Below are 15823 nucleotides of genomic sequence, written 5' to 3' on the forward strand. Positions count from 1 at the left end.
TCAGATGAAGAGATCGGCATCCCGAAACAAGGCCGAGGACGTCCCAAGGGCCGCACTAAGGATGTCATCCACCTGGCAAAACTGCCGGACGACTCAGCAGTCGAAACTGCCCCACAACCACAGATATCAAGAACTTGGGGTCTACTCCTACTCCCAAAAAGATACCGTGATTAACATTCAACAGATCATCCAATCATTATTTCATAATAACTGTCTTGGGGGGGGAGTACTTGTAAAGACGTATTCTTTACCCATCAATTACGATCATGTATCACATCTATCAACGCAGCAAGAATCTCATGTATATATTTGTATGTAGAATTTCCTGGTATTTTCGCCAATATATATTTTATCACTGTATGTACATTCTCTTGCTATTGTTATTGGATTGACTGTTAACAAACACAAATTGCTCTCACTCAGTGTGCGGGTCACAGAGACCTGGGGTCAGGCACCACATTTCCGTCTGCACGCTGCTATGTATACCTTATGCCCAGGTAATAAATCAATCAGTACCCAGTTCTGTCTTCTTTGACCTCACAATATATATATATATATATATATATATATATATATATATATATATATATATATATATATATATATATATATATATATATATATATGTATGTATATATAGAATCCACAGGTCACCTTTTACCAGATACGTAAGTAATTTTAATTGTCACAATGCCATCTTAACTTCCCGAATTCTTCACGCTTTTTGGATACACTTGCCATTTCAAAGCCTTAGGTTGAGAAGTTAAGAGGGCACTGTGGTATATACTATATATATATACATATATACTATATATATATATATATATATATATATATATATATATATATATATATATATATATATATATATATATATATATATATATATATATATATATATATATATATATATGAGGTGGGTGAGGATTGGAATATAGAATTTTGGCCAAAGGCCAGGCGCTGAGACCTGAGGTCAGTCAGAGCTGAAAGAAAATTGAGAGTGGAAAAGTCGAAAGTTGCAACAGCAGGAAAACCTTGCAGTTTCGCCATGAAACAACTTTTAGGGGAGAGTAGAAAGAATGATATAAGAAGGACGAATATGAACCGAGGTACAATGAAAGGAATGAAAGGGGTTGCAGCTAGGGGCCGAAGGGACAAAAAGAACCTTAAGTAATGCTTACAGTGCATATATACATATACATATACATATATATATATATATATATATATATATATATATATATATATATATATATATATATATATATATATATATATATATATATATATATATATATATATATATATATATATATATATATATATATATATATATATATATATATATATATATATATATATATATATATATATATATATATATATATATATATATATATATATATATATATATATATATATATATAAAATAATGTGTGTGTGTATGTATAGACAGATACATAAATGCATTAAGCCATTTCCTCAAGCAGGAGTGGCCAAGCGAAAAAACAAAATATTCACTGCTACATTCGTAGTTCAATAGGTAAATTGCAGATGAAGTACCTGTGCCTAAAACTTCCACGTTAGCCCCACGATATACATACCCAGAAGGCTCATCTACATCACCGCGAATCTTCACCACTACCGTTAGTTGCGGTGACCTTGGGCCACCTACGCATGCACACACACCTGCCTCTCCCACAGGAGGGTAGCGTCGTCAGTGCACACCACGCGGTGCACTGTAAGCATTACTTAAGGTTCTTTGCAGCGTTCCTTCCGCCCCTAGCTGCAACCCCTTTCATTGTACCACGGTTCATATTCGTCCTTCTTATATCATTCTTTCTACCCTCCCATAAAAGCTGTTTCATGGCGAAACTGCGAGGTTTTCCTGCTGCTGCAACTTTCGACTTTTCTACTCTCAATTTTCTTTCAGTGCTGAATGACATCAGGTCCCAGCGCCTGGCCTTTGGCCAAAATTCTACACTCCACTCCACACCCACCTGTATATATATATATATATATATATATATATATATATATATATATATATATATATATATAGATAGATAGATAGATAGATATATCCTACTATATAATACATATAAATATATATATATATACATATATATATATATATATATATATATATATATATATATATATATATATATTCATTAGCATTAAGCTACAAATTTAATTTATTATCAAATTCACTCAACCTCGAAATAACATTCACCAACAAAAATATGTCACGGTGGTGTATGTGGCAAAAATATATTGTGCTGCTAGTCCCATGGCTTTGCACTGACAAGATGCAATTTTTCTGTAAAGTTGGTTCCTTAGTCCAATGATCTCGTTGAGAAACATTTGCTGGCACGATTAAGAGCTGCTTTTAAATACTACTACTTTCATTACCGTGACGAATATATTGTCAGAGAAATCTTGCTGGAAATTATCATTTTAAGCTAAAAGTTGCAAGCATAAATTTGCACCCCAAGGCTGGGTAAAGATGGAAGATGGCCGAAGACTCTCCAAGAGTGGCCATCTCGAGTGGAATCTGATTATCAACCTCATTTCCTTCATGTAGCACAACTCCTGGTAGCGTTAGTTTGTCAAAGTTAAATTCGAGGAAGGAATAACATTAGTTTTTTTTCTGAATGAGCACTTTACAAGAGGGTTTGGGGTTGGACAAAAATAGAAAATAGAAAAAAGAAGAGGTTAGCAAACAATTAAGTCTAAACATGCACAAGGCAGAAAAAAACTATCAATGGCATTCGGTACTAGCGAAATGTTATTACAGTTTCTTTAAAATTACTCAGCATTGGCGGCTATTATTCAGTCAGGAACGCTATTCATAACAATTTAAAACGACTGCATTATTGCAATGAGATGTAAGACGACGACATAAACTCGTTCATATTTTGAGAGTAATTGTTTTCCCACAATTTCCCTTTGGAATTGCTTTCTCAGACTGAATGTCGCGTCGTGCAACCCAGCCACTGAGGATTGGGTGTCAATCCATCCCCACTCAGGGTCGGCCCCATGCCTGGATAAACGGTGAGAATATCCGTCAGCCAGATATCGGCAAATAGCAGTTATGAAACGAGCCGTTCAAAATACAAATAGCTAAAGGAGGGCCATCATAAATAATGATCCCAACTCAAGATTAAGCTGAGTAGTAGAATGTCGTGTTATGCATATTTTGCTGATCCTAGTTATATATGCATAAGCGAAATAAGGATTCTGCACAAGTGTTACAGAATCGTTATTGCAGTAGTTCTGTTGAACATAATATTGACCCTGTTTTCATTATGGTATAAAGATCATACTTAGAAACACCTTTGAAATTTAACTGGTTCCACTGGAGGAAAACTGGCCAGTACCTTTAGCACTGAACAGCTGTTCGAGCCAGATGTCACATATTTCATACGAACTCGCGCGGGCACATCTGTGAGGTTTTTCGTCTGCAGATGTGTCAGAGCAATTCTATTTTGCGTAATTTCTGCATGTTCTGAAATCCATCCAAGTCCTCTTGGAGATATGAAATTTCTTCTTTGACAATGAAACATTTGGTCAAATTTTTAAAGGTCCTTTTGGTGTATCTTAGATCTTACTGTGTTTCAAAACAACTCTGATTATTGCGTCGTTCTTGCAATCTTATTTTTAGCCAAACGAATAAAGTTACACAAGTAATGTGTGGAGGAGTTCTCTGAATTTCTCAAAATTGCAAAAAGTCAGAAGCTCATTTTAGTATAGGATTTTCTTTGTAACGTCAATTAGTAATGACGTGCTTCTTTTGTATCATATGCCGCTGGCTTCGTGGGGTATGATTACACAGTGTATAAGAATTGAATGCATTTTTACGTTGATGTTTTCTGTATGTCAAGTACACCAAAACTACCTTTGCGATGCCATTTTAATTTCCATTCATAACGGGCATTTCAGCATCTTCTTGACTTACCAAACGTGATTTTACCAAATGATTACATCTTAGCTATGCACGCATTACCTGTTCTCTTTTTACTCCAGAGCCAGGAAACAGGTGTGTAAAGTCCCCGCTCAACACGTTCTCTGTAATGAACATCCCATTTTCTGTGGTGTCTTCACATTCGACCTGGGTCGGCTGAACACAAATTATTATCATTATTGTGAATTGTATATTTTATTGTCTGTTCAAGTGACTATGCATTATGTACATGTAACAAAGTATTTTTGTAACATGTACATGTTAATCATTATGTTTTCTGTATGTGCCTGTCCTGTTTTTGTAGAGAAATAGTTTGACCTCAGGTCACCTGTAAATCTTTGTACCAGCGGTCTCTGCATTATATGCAGACGTCCACACGCCGTTTTATAAGCGGATCGCTTCATCAATAAACTAGCGGTACTTGTCTTCCTGGTCATTATTTCACACTCTCCCACAGTGGTGACCCCCAGAGTGGTTCCCAGAAGCCATTAACGGACCCAAATGGCGACTAAGTCTTGGCCCGGTGAACCAACCCACGACCCTAATGGACTAACTACGGCGCTCCAACAAAGCGTTCAGGTGTTACCGACCCTTGTCGGCAGGTCACCGCTGTCATTAGCGGACCCACACGGCATGCTCCCAAGAGTGTACTGACGTGAGTGTTCCCTCACACTCCAAGTGAGAGCGCGGAATGAGCATGGACGCAGACATTCCCAACCACATACAAATTACCGCGAACTTCTCGGAGGCAGACGCCTCCCTCGTGCAACCCCCTCCCGCGCACTCCTCCACGCCGGTACCTGCACCTCACGTGATGACCCCCCTGACGGACCAACCAAAGGCAGCCCTCAGCATAAGGCTGCCGCCATTCACCCACCAAAATGCAACGTCCTGGTTCTACAGGGTCGAGGAGCAATTCAGGATAGCAGGCCTAACTGACGAGGTGTTGAAGGCAGACATCGCCTCCTTCCGGAGGAGATATACAAGAGGATCGCCCCGTGGTTAATGACAACTTCGAGCCCCACCACCTTCTACGAGTTAAAAGCCACTCTCGTCGAGACCTGCTCCCTGCTGGTCTCCGAGAGAGCTGCCCGCGCCCTCGACCTTGCCCTCAACCACTGGCAGGAGGGAAACCTCTTGGAAACATGGCATGTCCTCCAGGACCTCCTCCTCCCCGTGACTGACAGCAGCGGCAGGCGCAAAGAAATCAGCCTGTCAAGGGAGATCTTCCTGTGGCAGCTACTGCCAGAGGTCCATGGGCAGATCACAGAGGCATACACCCTGCCAGTCGAGGACCTGATCAGGGTGGCGCAGAAGCTGACGGACTCCACAAAGGCGGCAAAGAAGGTGCCCATGCCCGCCATCAACTGCCTCCAGCTGGAGGACCCCACCACAGAGGGCGTCAACTTTGTCGTCCAGAAGAAGCCATCCCACCAGCAGAAGAAGGAGAGGCCAGGGCTTTGCTATCGCCACCAGAGGTTTGGGAAAGCTGCCTAGAGATGCGAAGCCCCCTGCCTTTTCTTCCCTCCAAAAAAACAGGGGAGGCGGCGGCCAGCCACACAGGCCACCATGGCAGCAGCAACTGAAACACCCAGGGGCCCCGAACTGGATCTGCTTTTCAAACACCTTGTCGTTGTTACATTCATAAGCTAAACAATAAGCTGGCATTGTCAAGCAAATTCCACTAATTTGGTGAAATTAAGCTGTTTCAGAGCATACCATCACCAAAAAAAGTATTAATAGGCTTTGCTGTCACCCACCAAACTGATAGTTACGCCCCAAGGTCGTTTGGAGCGCTGTGCACCTTGCCTTAAATGTAAACAAACATGGTGTTGCGAATTTTCATCCACAACGCACTGTTTCTTTGCTGATGTTGTTAACTAAAGGATTGCAAAGGATGATGAGGACGTCTACAAACTAGGAAGGCTCAATGAGACAACAGTTTTAAAATGTTGACTTAAAAACTAATTTATTTACAACTATTTACATACAAGTACTCATCACTAATGGATACACGATTACAATGGAATTCTCTTAGTTAAATAATATCACATATAGCAAAAAAATTAACTTTAGATATTTACTACCGGTTTTGAAATAACTTACAATTAAACCTCCGTGGACACATTTACAGAATTCAATTAATTTATTATCCTACCTTGCTGTACCATAAGATGGGTGATAGAACAGGGAACCTCGAAGTGCTTACTAATTTTCCAAGTGATCTCTAACACGTTCTGGATCAGAGAGCCGGTCATTTGAGCCCGCTTCCACCTTTTATACTCGTTTGAGGAGGCGTAATTGCGGCTTTCCCGCCAATTGGACATGTCTCAAACGCGCATTAGCGCCGTCCAGACGAGACAGAGGTATGTTCATAACTAACTTCGTCTGGCTCCATGAGAACCAGAAAGATGACATGTGGTTTTTGGCAGCAGGGGCCCAGCAAGGTGGTGAAAGGTGTAACTTTTGACAACACATGGCGTCCTGGAAGTGACGTGGCTTGTATTTATTGGCTTTGACTTCTGTACGCACTCTCAATCATAGACAACTTCAACTTCGAGTGGTCAACTTAACATATTGATAAGATGAAAACATTCGTTTTTTCAGTCCACCAATTATGAAGGATGTTTGTAGTGGGGAAGGTAATCACTTCTTATAAACTGTCTGTTATGCTGCATGCTTTCACTTCCACAGGAACAAGTTGCTCAATAATTAACTATGTTGGAGCTTCGCTTATCGTGCTCAGATGTTGGCTGTCTTCCAAATTTTCAAAAGTTTTCCTTTTATATATTTTGGTTAAATGAAAATTATGTTTCCCCTTAAATACATTTATTTAGTCTTTAAGCTGTATAACCTTTCTACCTTTCAATGGCTAGTAGTGACCGAATCTTTATCTTAAAAGGCACAGTGTAAAATTCTTGGACTTAGAATTTCACTTACTGTGGGCATTCAGAAATTTTATATAAGTTCACAAGTTTTGAGGTTTTGTAAGGACTGGAGATTGAGTGTTAACTGGTTTATTGGTAGTTCCTTACTGAGATAAATGTACAGAATCTTCGAAGATGTTATCGACGTGTGTGAGCGGTAAGGTAGCATCTACACACAGACAGGTAAAAACAGAGGTACAGATTCGGGCATCTGTGTTTGCCGGCAGACAAACAGATGGCGATATTGAGAGACATGATTAACATACAGTGATGAAACATATATCAAAGGAAAGGCCAGGAAATTCTACGTATGGCCAATTGCATGAGATTCAAGACAGATTAATGAATACAATGCAGTAGCATAATATATGTGAAATGGTGAGACGTTTGGTGTCTTCACAAACAGAAACATGCATACAGTTTGGTACAGAAGATTCGGTGGAACATTATGAGTACATGATTAGAACGCTTGCATGGCAATGCCGGTAATGGTGATTGTACACAAATCGAGACAACAATCGTTAGGGAGGAACAGACGGAAATATTGTATGGTTGAAATCGCGTTCCGTCAGAGAAAGGAAAACGAGATGCTCTTGTTTTGTCTCGTCCACTCCGATGGATGACAACTGACGAACACACACGTGTTTGGAAGAGACGGCATCGGGCTCTTACAAATACTCTCCCCCAAGACGTGGGTAACGTCTGATTAATCGGCATACCTCACGCGGAGGGTGCGGTGCGTTGTGTTAGGAAGAGACGGTGTCGGGGCGACGGGCTCTTACAATACTCCCCCCACAAAGCGAGGCACCGATGCGGAAATTGTCTTGCCAACAATTGTAGTTGGCTCAAAGGGCTTGGGCTAGGGGCGGGTAGGAGGCTGAAGGGCGGCGCCGGCCGGCAGGAGCTCAAGGAGGACAGGAACAGGTTGAAGGGTGACGTTGGATGATCCTTCGGTGGCCGGCTCGAGGGCTGAAGGATGGCAGCGGCTGATCCTTGGTAGCCAGCTCGAGAGGGGCGGCAGCAGGCTGAAGAATGACGTTGGCTGATCCTTCATTGGTCAGCTCGTCCAGTACGAGTGCGGGGGCGGCTTCAGGTTTCCTGGAGGAGGCGTCCAGGGCTCCGGTGGTGGGGTGAGTCATCTCAGAGGGTCGGACTTCTACTGAGAACTCGGGAATGGCGGGAAGCAGCGAGGCGCGAACGGTCTGTCAGCACATGGGTCATCATCTTGGGTCGGCCTGGTCCTTCGGGTCATTCCGGGGTCACCAGTGTAAGGACTGGAGATTGAATGACATACTGGCTGGGTGTTAACTGGTTTATTGGTAGTTCCTTACTGAGATAAATGTACAGAATCTTCGAAGATGTTATTGACATGTGCAAGCGATAAGGTAGCATCTACACACAGACAGGTAAAAACAGAGGTACAGATTCGGGCATCTGTGTTTGTCGGCAGACAAACAGATGGCAATATTGAGAGACATGATTAACATACAGTGATGAAACATATATCAATGGAAAGGCCAGGAAATTCTACATATGGCCAATTGCATGAGATTCGAGACAGATTAATGAATACAATGCAGTAGCATAATATATGTGAAATGGCGAGACGTTTGGCGTCTTCACAAACATAATCATACATACAGTTAGGTACAGAAGATTCGGTGGAACATTATGAGTACATGATTAGAACGCTTGCATGGCAATGCCAGTAATGGTGATTGTACACAAATCGAGACAACAATGGTTAAGGAGAAACAGACGGAAATATTGTATGGCTGAAATCGCGTTCCGTCAGAGAAAGGAAAACGAGATGCTCTTGTTTTGTCTTGTCCACTCCGATGGATGACGACTGACGAACACACACGTGTTTGGAAGAGACGGCATCGGGCTCTTACAAATACTCTCCCCAAGACGTGGGTAATGTCTGATTACTCGGAGTACCTCAGGCGGAGGGTGCGGTGCGTTGTGTTTGGAAGAGACGGCGTCAGGGCGACGGGCTTTATAATACTCCCCCAAAGCGAGGCAATCGGCGGAAATTGTCTTGCCGATAATTGTAGTTGGCTCAAAGGGCTTGGGCTAGGGGCGGGTGGGTAGGAGGCTGAAGGGCGGTGCCGGCAGGCAGGAGCTCGAGGAGGACAGGAACAGGTTGAAGGGTGACGTTGGATGATCCTTCGGTGGCCGGCTTGAGGGCTGAAGGATGACAGCGGCTGATCCTTGGTAGCCAGCTCGAGAGGGGCGGCAGCAGGCTGAAGGATGACAGCGGCTGATCCTTGGTAGCCAGCTCGAGAGGGGCGGCAGCAGGCTGAAGGATGACGTTGGCTGGTCCTTCATTGGTCAGTTCGTCCAGCACGAGTGCAGGGGTGGCTTCAGGTTTCCTGGAGGAGGCGTCCAGGGCTCTGGTGGTGGGGTGGGTCATCTCGGAGGGATGGACTTCTACTGAGAACTCGGGAATGGTGGGAAGCAGCGAGGCGGCGAACGGTCTGTTAGCACATGGGTCGTCATCTTGGGTCGGCCGGGTCCTTCAGGTCATTCCGGGGTCACCAGTGAAAGGACTGGAGATTGAATGACATACTGGCTGGGTGTTAACTGGTTTATTGGTAGTTCCTTACTGAGATAAATGTACAGAATCTTCGAAGATGTTATTGACGTGTGCAAGCGGTAAGGTAGCATCTACACACAGACAGGTAAAAACAGAGGTACAGATTCGGGCATCTGTGTTTGTCGGCAGACAAACAGATGCGATATTGAAAGACATGATTAACATACAGTGATGAAACATATATCAATGGAAAGGCCAGGAAATTCTACATATGACCAATTGCATTAGATTCGAGACAGATTAATGAATACACTGCAGTAGCATAATATATGTGAAATGGCGAGACGTTTGGCGTCTTCACAAACAGAAACATACATACAGTTTGGTACAGAAGATTTGGTGGAAAATTATGAGTACATGATTAGAACGCTTGCATGGCAATGCCAGTAATGGTGATTGTACACAAATCGAGACAACAATGGTTAAGGAGAAACAGACGGAAATATTGTATGGTTGAAATTGCGTTCCGTCAGAGAAAGGAAAACGACATGCTCTTGTTTTGTCTCGTCCACTCTGATGAATGACGATTGACGAACACACACGTGTTTGGAAGAGACGGCATCGGGCTCTTACAGTTTCACTGTCACCTTTGCACACATCACACACTCCCTGACCCGATGCCTTTGTAAGGACAGGAGATTGAGTGACATACCGGCTGGGTGTTAACTGGTTTACTGGTGGTTCCTTTCTGAGATAAATGTACAGAATCTTCGAAGATGTTATTGACGTGTGTGAGCAGTAAAGTAGCATCTACACACAGACAGGTGAAAACAGAGGTAAAAGATTCAGACATCTGTGTTTGTCGGCAGACAAACAGATGGCGATATTGATAGACATAATAAATGTACAGTGTTAAAACATACATCAATGGAATGGCCAGGAAATTCTACATATGGCCAATTGCATGAGATTCAAGACAGATTAATGAATACAATGCAGTAGCCTAATATATGTGAAATGGTGAGACGTTTGGCGTCTTCACAAACAGAAACATACACACAGTTTGATACAGAAGATTCGTTGGAACATTATGAGTACATGATTAGAATGCTTGCATAGCAATGCAAGTAGTGGTGATTGTACATACATCAAGACAACAATGGTTAGGGAGAAACAGACAGAAATATTGTATGGTTGAAGTCGCATTCCTTCAGAGAAAGAAAATGAGATGCTCTTGTTTTGTCTTGTCCACTCCGATGGATGACGATTGACGAACACACGAACACACACGTATGGAAGAGACGGCATCGGGCTCTTACAAATACTCTCCCCCAAGACGTGGGTAACATCTGATTAATCGATGTATCCGCTGGAGCGTTGAAGAGTGCCGCAGCTATGCGAAGTGAGCGAGGGTTGCGCTGTGCGTGGGAGCGTCTGGCTGCAGGTGAACACACACGTGTGTTTGGAAGAGACGGCGTCAGGGCGACGGGCTCTTACAATACTCCCCCAGCCAAGCAAGGCATCGATGCGGAAATCGTCTTGCCGACAGTTGTAATTGGCTCGAAGGGCTTGGGCTAGGGGCGGGCAGGAGGCTGAAGGGCGGCACCGGCCGGCAGGAACTCGAGGATGGTAGCGGATTGAAGGGTGACGTCGGATGATCCTTCGGTAGCCAGCTGGAGGGGGATAGCTGAAGGAGGCTGATCCTTTGGTAGCCGGCTCGAGGGCTGAAGGATGACAGCGGCTGATCCTTGGTAGCCAGCTCGAGGGGGGCGGCAGCAGGCTGAAGGATGACGTTGGCTGGCCCTTCATTGGTCAGCTCGTCCGGTTTCCTGGAGGAGGCGTCCAGGGCTCCGGTGGTGGGGTGGGTCATCTTGGAGGGTCGGACATCTACTGAGAACTCGGGAACAGCGGGAAGCAGCGAGGCAGCGAAGGGTCTGTTGGCGAGTGGGTCGTCATCTTGGGTCGGCCGGGTCCTTTGGGTCACTCCGGGGTCACCAGTGTAAGGACTGGATTGACGAACACACGAACACACACGTGAGGAAGAGACGGCGTCGGGCTCTTACACCTTTTTCTAACTGACTCTCCTTCCAGAGTCTTCGCATATATGGGTATACATTCGATGCCGAAATCTGGTATAGTTTTCCCAAGTTTCGTCCAGATGGGCTTCCCTTTTTCATTAATGTTTCACGTTTAATTATCTACGCAATTCGTTCAAAGGTTGTTATCGAGTTAATGTTATGGTGTGCGAGACGTCATCGGGCGAGGTCAAGATCTAAATTAGCTCATCTGCCCAGTGCAGTGTGTGATAAACAACTTTGATTCAAATGGGTGACGAACGGTCCAACTCGGCATCTGGAATCACTTAGTTCAATTATCGCCCCTTTCTGTGTTGCTCTGTCTTTATCAATGATTTTCTGTATGCCCTCGTGCGGATATTAAGATATTTAGTTTACTCAATTATAGACTCAATTCCATTATAATCTCGGCCAGCTACCCAGCTGACTCCAGCTAAACTAAGGCAAAAATAGTATATCTACGAGGACTCCTAACACATGCTCCTTAGGAAAATCACATAATTGATAAGATAACTTTTAAAGCATTGAATTGAATATAAAAATAATCATTTCTTCAATCAAAATGAAATAAAATATTCAAATGTACTTGTAAAACAAAATACAATTTGCTATCCAAGTTACAAAATCATTACTCAGTCCTCAGTCCTATGCTATTCAGGTGGCTATCGCCCTACTATTTATTTATGGAATTTGATAAATATGTTTTTCTTCACTTCTGACGACGACGAAAGTCATAGCATTTCTTGGTAAACCATGCGAAGGGGGATGTACAGTAGACTTGACGGCTGCCTTCTCGATTTTGCCCTTCTTGAAACGTCCTGGAGGAATATTCTTGTGTAATTGTATGTGCCAACAAGTGTGTTATGTGTTTATACAAATTTATTTTGACTTCTTTGATGTGACTATAAGTATTTTTCTCGTATGATAAGTTTTGTATATTCATTATTCAACATTAAAGGTATGATTGGCAACTCAATTAAAGAAAGTGGTAAGAGATTAGTACTTGTAAATTTTTCTATATTTACTGTAACAATAATTAGTAAGTTTTCTTTGATTAAAATCTTCTAAACAAGTAAATAAGAGTAAATAAGGTAAGTGTGTTAGTTACTGTAATAAAATCTGAATTAATGGTAAAAGAATTCTTTTCTTAAAATTATTCAGCGTCTATCTTAACCCCTTTTCTTTATGTTTCTATCTAGGAAATTCCTTCTTAAAAGATATTAGTCGTGCTTGGTTAGAAACTTATATAATTGATAAACTCCTTAAAATGATTACATTTAATTTTTTTAATGTACTTGCATTCCCTCGTTTCCTAAATATTCCCTTTATAGTCAAAGAAAAGTAAATTCGAAGTTGACGTCTAACCCCGAACTTTTGCTACTAAACCAACTAATCAAAGTAAGAATTGCAACAATACAAAACAAAAAAAGTTTTATTCTTAAGTCAACCGATGAAGGTAAACTTAGCAATAAAGAAATCAAATACAGGGAATAATAGGATGATTGATGGGTTTGTTCTTATTATAATTACTGAAATGTGACTCGTCTATTTCTTAGGTTATACCTAGTTTTTCCTTTTTCGAATTCTTCAGTCAATTCTGGTTCCTTAACTTACTTAGTTCTGTTGACTTTGTCTTCATTTATCCAAAGTCCCTCTTCCAGTGATTCAGCATATGTGGAAGGTATTTGATTTTTTTACTTTCGTCACTTTCACTTTTGTTTCTTGTACTGTATATCTATGACTTTGTACGGACCTGTGAATTTAGTGGCTAACTTATAATTAACTCCACTTCTTACTTCCTTCTTGATGTAGACTTCAGCCCCTATCTTGTAATCTACTGGCTTTAATCGTTCTTGATGCTTGTCGATCATGGTCTTCTGGGCTTCTTCTAGATTCTTGTGTAACTGTTTATGAATTACCTTGAAATTACTAATTCTTATCTTCATGATGTCTTCAGAATAATTTGGCTGTATTGGCTGATTCAGCCATGCATATGGTAATCATGGTTCATATCCCATCAAAGCTTTTATGGGCGTTGCTTGGATACTGGAATGATTTATAGCATTTAATGACAATTGGACTAAAGGTAAGTTGATATCCCATTCAGGATCCTGTCCTACTGTATGCCTCAATGCATCTAGAACCTTTCTGTTATTTCTTTGTACTAAACCATTGCTAGCTGGGTGATGTGGTTGTATTGTTACTTTCTCTACTTTGAATGCATCACAGATTTCTTGCACTAGTTTTATTGAATTCGGTACCATTGTCAGATATAAGCTGTAGGGCAGAATATCTACAAAAGATTTTGTCAAAGAGAGCGACTGCACATTCTTTAGCTCCCTTTCCTGTTATTGGTATTAGCTCTGTGTATCTGGTAAGTGCATCTATACACCCTAGTATATTCTTATTCCCCTTACTCGTGGTATGCAAGTTAGTGATGAGATCTATTGCTACTCTTTCAAATGGAGTTTGTGGAATGGGATACTTCCCTAGAGGAACTTCTTTATCTGTTCCTCCTTTATAACTGTTACAAGTATTGAAGCTTTTCACACAGTTGCTAACATCTTTGTAAATTCCATTCCAATGGAAAGATCCTCTAATTAATCAAACTGTCTCACCTCTTCCTGGGTGTGCTGTCATATCATCATCATGCATTAGTTCAATAACTTTACTTCTTAGGCTCTTAGGAACTATTCTGTTGTGAGTTACACCTTGAAAAGACTTAAATGGGTCACATTCTTCACACATCCAGACTAATGCGTTGTCTCTGATATTCACTGCATCTATGGGACATCCAACTTTCTTACTTATTTCTATTTGCTCTTGTAGACCAAATTCCTTCTTATTTTTTACAAACCTGAAAACTTCTTTCAAATCTCCACCCTCTCTTTGTTTCCTTATGAAGTTTTGCCTGGAAAGTTCTTCTGTGTAAATACATTGCATATGGGTTCACTTGTCTTTGTTTCTTGGCTAATCATATTTACACTATCTCCTTGTGGAATGTATCTTTATCTTGATAATGCGTTTGCTACTTAATTTGTTTTCCCTGGCAAACATTTCATTTCTATGTGATAATCTTGGGCAGTCATAACCCATCGAGCTCCACGGCCGGAAAAAATAGGATTTTTTAACATTTCTACTGCAGCTGAATGATCAGTGAATACAGTTATTTTATAGTCAAATATTATGCATCTGAAGTGCTTTAAGGCGCCTATTATGGCTAAAGACTCTAGGTCGGTTACTGAGTAATTTACTTCTGTTGGTTTTAGCTTTCTACTGTAATAAGCTACAGCACGATATTTATTATGATGTCTTTGCATTAAGCATGCTCCTATACCAGTACGGCCTGCGTCTGTGGCTAAGAAGAATTCTTCATTAAAATCTAGAAAACTAAGTACTGGTGGGTGTGTCAATCTTTCTTTCAGTTCATCGAATGCCTACAGTTGTTTGGTTGACCACCAGAACGGTATGTGTTCTTTTAATAATTCAGTCAGTGGCGCTGCTATGGTAGCGAAATCTTTTATAAATTTTCGGTAAAAACCTGCCAAACCCAAGAATGATTTAACGTCTTTCTTACAGTTAGGTGTAGGATACTCTTTGATTGACTTAACCTTTTCACTCAAAGTATGTCCCAAGCAGTCTATTTTCCTTCTAAGGAAATTGAACTTTTTTAACTTTAGTTTTAGATTTGCTATCCTCACTCTCTTTTGGACTTCTCTCACTGGTCGATGTGTTCTTCAGTTGTATCTGTTGCTATTACCAAATCGTCTATATAGCAATGTGCATCCTTGCCTAACAAATCACCTAAAATCTTATCCATTAATCTCAAATGTTACAGGGCTTGACTTTAGACCAAAGGGCATTTTCATATGCTGGTATCTGCCATTACTAGTGGAAAAAGCTGTCAAAGACTTACTTTCTTCGTCTAAAGGAATTCGTAAAAATCCTTGCAACAAATCTATTGTGGTGAAATATTTCTTGGCTCCAATGGATGTGATATGATCTCTCATGGATGGCATTGGATAAGGATCATTCTCAGTTATCTTATTTAACCTTCTAAAATCAACTACTACTCGGTATGTTTTATCTTTCTTTGGAACTAGCAAAAGTGGAAAAGACCACGGAGATTTTGATGGTTCTATTATCCCTTGCATTCTCTTTCAATAATCTCTTTCTGGGAATGTGCTACTCTATAAGCAGGTATGTAGACTGGCTTAGTATTCTGTGGAATATCTATTCTATGGGTTATCTCTCCTGTATTGTCAAGGGTGTCTCCCTCTATGGCGACTATATCATTATATTCACTCAGTAAATC

This window comes from Macrobrachium rosenbergii, chromosome 21, assembly GCF_040412425.1.
Source record: "Macrobrachium rosenbergii isolate ZJJX-2024 chromosome 21, ASM4041242v1, whole genome shotgun sequence".
Classification (NCBI taxonomy): domain Eukaryota; kingdom Metazoa; phylum Arthropoda; class Malacostraca; order Decapoda; family Palaemonidae; genus Macrobrachium; species Macrobrachium rosenbergii.